Genomic DNA, 4,715 nt, shown 5'->3' with positions numbered 1-4,715 from the left:
TAATTAAGAAAAGACTTGTATCGCTGAAGTTCCTTGGAAAGAATTTATACCGGAAATTAACAAACGACCAGATACGTAACATAACCACTCACTCACTCGGGGACACACAGTAAGTAGACATTGTATTTAGCAATTTTATTATCGTTATTATAATAATTTTCAACCACTCTAAACAATATAGTGTTTAAAAACAAAAGACGTCATTTATCCACACCCATCTGTCTACACACACACACACACATAATGCCACAGATCCTAGTCAACGATAGATTTATGTCTGCTAACTTAGCTTAGTGAAAATTAAAGTTACGGCCAAAAATATCGTTCACAGTGAGGTTTCCCAGCTGATGAATCAATTGAATTCTATGTAAGATTTTATTTTATAAATGTGTGTACAATTAATTAGACCATTATATTAAATTTATTGCTGGGTAAATTAGTAATAAATCGTTTCACCTAGTGTCTCATACGTTGACATAATGTATAGTAGTACGAAGCAACACCGTACATAAATGATCAAACTTCGTAGTTGTCACGATAATAGCCATTCAGTAACTAAAGTACATGATATACAATAGGTCAACAAGTTTATCTAGGTGTACGTAACAGAACCACATTCGGTTTATCTCGCTATTTATCAGCAGCATCGTACATATAATTTGTTATTGTATAATGCTACCACAAAACTGAAAATGTCGCTCTCTATAGATATATGTATTTGAAACGCCTACAGTGATAAAAACAATGCGCAAAACACCCCTCTACTCACAATGCAGGTAGGGCAACATTGAAAAATAAATAAAATAATGTTTAATAATATTTATTAAGAAAATTAAGTAATAGCAAGGAACATTTATCACTCATAGCTGCTGATTTGTTAGTATGTTCTGTTCTCTTAGCTTATTACAGTTTTTAAATTAGATGCGTGTAAAATCAACATTTCAGACCTGTATCTTACTCAGTAGAATTTGATAGCTAGGCTGAATGTGCAGGAAATGCCTACATAACAAGTTATTTACAGGTGTTCAGTGTTAGCAGTCTAAAGGTTACTGATTTGTGAAACATTTAAAGCAGCTGAGAATCTGCAAAATAAGAAGAAAAAGTAATATATAAAATGTAAGAAATATTTTTTGAGAGACAATATTTAAACAAAAAACTTGTTCGCATACAAAGTAAACTAAGAGTACGTGTGTTTTCTTATAACAAAGCCATATCGGGTCATCTGCTGTGTCCACCGAGGGGAATCGAACCCTTGATCTTAGCGTTGTCAATCCGAAGAATTACTGCTGTCCCACCGAGGGACAAACTAAGAATAAAGAGCAGTCTTAAAAATCATAATGTTATTGATTTGACCTCCCCCCCCCCAAAACGGTATATGACTGGTTTATCATACACCAACTCGCGTTTAAAAAGTATTTCAGCACTAAGTACATGTTTACAGATTTCTTCCTTGAGATTATTACTCTGGCTAACACTGATTACAGCTCAAACCAAAATTTTTTCTAACGTCGTTACATAACTTGGGGCACTGGATTTCTTATCGTTGTATGCAAAACCTTTATAAAATCATATTCCATTGCGAGAACCTCCTTCTTCCTCTCCATGGAGATACGTCACATGCCACTTTAGAAATTTACGTGTTTTTTTTTTTCAGTGCAAATGCTGCTTTTAACTTTAAACGTCAAAACTGGCAAAATCTCAGCGCAAGTGTAATGTCAAACTGATTCCTGAACTCTGTGTTGAACTATTCGTCTTCTATTACAAAACAGTGCTTTCGGTTGCGCACAGGATGTATAAATTCTAATATGAATGTTTTTGTTGATAGAGAATTATAATTTAACAGCTACTCCTTTCCATACAGAAAAAAAGTATGAAAAGATAGACTCATGAATACTGTATAAACTGATCTTCATTGGAAGGATATGGACGATGGCACTATCATACACAGTTTTTCATTTATAGAATTTTTCACGTTTGCAAATTAAATATCTCACAACACTTAATGGTATCCTTAGTCACTTTTGAAATAGGATATTGATAAGTAATGATCGGAAGCGCAATTTTTTAACCTGTGTCTAAATGTTACTTGTATGTGCTCACTTTCTTTTTAGCTGAATGGATTATTTCTTCTACATAATATAATTCAGAGTTATACAATATGCCGTTATTAAATTTAATGTTATACGTTTATTCATTATTTTTACATTACTTTTTCATCTTATTTCATGTAATTAAGCCTACAGGTTTGCTAGCCTGAACAAAGTGTTGAACAACGTATTCGTTAAATACGTTATAGGTGAATCTTTAAAACTGCATACTCAGCTTTGAAACAGCGTTAAGGATCCGTGACTACCCTTAAGCAAGTGATAATAATCGAACACTAGTTCCTATGCAGCAGATGTCGTTGCCGCTCTGGATCCCTATAGGACAATTGGGCTTGGAAATTCCATTTGCCATGGTTGCAGATATGGTCACAGTTGAACTGTGTGACGTACGCTAATGGTCTCGCAAATATTCATACCCTGTCACAAGAAAGGACTATCGGACTCAAATATAATTCAGTCTGATACCGCAACAAATGCAGTAAAGTCGACGATGATCTGTGACTGCAGCTACTCAGGATATAAACTAGTGGGACCTTATTTGAATTTGGCTTCCAGTTTGGGCAAGTGCTGCAATAAGGTGGCACTCAACATTATGGTGGTTTGTTTGAAGAACCATAAACCGAGCATCATAGGTATGTACCAATAATGACATATGGCACGAGATTATTTGTGTGCGTGTGTGTGGCTACAGGTGCAGTCAGAACCTTAGTCGACTTTGTTGTGCATCAGGTGTTGTGTGAAAAAACCACCAAATTAAGCACTGACACAAACTTTGGTCTGCCAAATGGTGATAAACTAGACATGAGAGGAGACGTATATTTCCAACTTTGTCCTGGAAATGTTGCACGACAAATAAAGATAGTGTTTAGGCATTGGTATCTTAGGGATGGACCTACTGTAGAAATTTTCAGCTAGTTATGCTTGTTCAACAGGTGAACTGCAGTCCTATGGCAAAAACCATTCAGGGCTATCCATATTGGGTCTGAGAACAGTGGACTGCATGTTGAAGAGGAGGTAATCAACTAGTCATGCTTTCAAATGTGCACATGGTTTTTGGGGTGTACTATAAATGCAATCTACTGCATTGTTATTGTCTGCTGGGGCGAACAGGACTAACATATGAAGCACTATCTGAAAAGGAGATTGCACTTGATCAAATAATAATCTATTTTAGTGTAAGTGTTGTATTAGTCATGGTCTGTAACTACAGACATTTTGGCTATTCAGCTCCCCACTGTAATATTCATTAACATGGTAAGAGAGGCAAAGTGATGCAAGCAAGCCATTTAGCTAGTGTTAGAGACATTGTACCTCATACAAAAATGAATGTGAAACTTTCAAAGCATCTGGAATCTCTCGAGGATTGTGTTAACAACCTGAACTCAACACAAATTTCTGAATTTAGTGAATTACTCAAAAATGTCACCCCTTTTTTTTTGCTCGTGTTCATTTTAATATCACGCATAGCTACCTTTCAGTGTATCTCAGTGGCACATATTTTCTAAGATTGTGTATATTTTTATCGTTTATTAAATTGTCAACTTAATTTAGCACTAATGGAAAGCTTCGTTACGACATATTCTTAATAATACGGTTTTTGATGAACTCGCTAAACTACCATCTAAGTTACTAAAACTTATTTTGAGTGACAAACTTTACTAATTAATAACGATAATTTATTATTATTTTGCAGTTCATACAATTTAAACTAATGATTTCAACTCTTAAAAAAGATCGGTGATCAAGTGAAATGTCGCCAGTAAACTGAATTTGTCGTCTAAGTTGTGCAATACCATTGATATCGTTATTGAACCTCGTTGTAAATATCACACACACACATACCCTGACGAACAGTTTTTTTTTGTTTTTTTTACATTTTCCTCAACAATGTCAAGTGAAAAACAAACATATATTAATGTTATTAGCAATAACAAACGGACGATTGTATTTAAATGTCCCGTATATTTATGCCTTCTTTACTTAGGCAAAGTGAGCGTAATTCTTAAAAATCAACTATCAGGTAAAACTTTAATTTCCCATACGAAAGACTACATTTCGAACCCACTTCCTTTATAGATCATCTATGTTCGATAGTTGCAAAGCTACAATACTGTGGAAAAAACAAACGCCATTTAATTGTAAATATCCATGAACACAAGGGGATTTCTTTAAGAACCGGTCAACTTCTATAAACTCCCCACCTCTACTACCCACATATATATAGCCAAACTACAGGAAATAAAATATTCTCAAGTGACTTTAAAGTTTTAGCTACAGGCTACACAGTCTTGAAATTTCTCCTTGTTAAATAATAAGCCAACTTCTGTTTAGTTAAGCTTGATTAAATTCTTTCTCACTAGGTATATATATAGATATTTTCATTAATTTATTTATTGTGTGAAAATATTTAATACACTTTATTCTTCACTCTTGTGGGTGTATTATTTATTATTAGACTGCGTTTTTGCCTCATAATTATATCACATTTCTCCTCTGTAACGGCACACACATGGTCTCCCTTCCCATCCAATGGCGATACTTGAAAGTATATATGAAGTACATATTGTTACGTCTCCGTTTTTTAATTAACTGATTTTCCGTAACTTCGTA

The sequence above is a fragment of the Limulus polyphemus genome, unplaced genomic scaffold, assembly GCF_000517525.1.
Source record: "Limulus polyphemus unplaced genomic scaffold, Limulus_polyphemus-2.1.2 Scaffold1441, whole genome shotgun sequence".
Lineage (NCBI taxonomy): Eukaryota > Metazoa > Arthropoda > Merostomata > Xiphosura > Limulidae > Limulus > Limulus polyphemus.
This window is presented reverse-complemented; position numbering follows the sequence as displayed.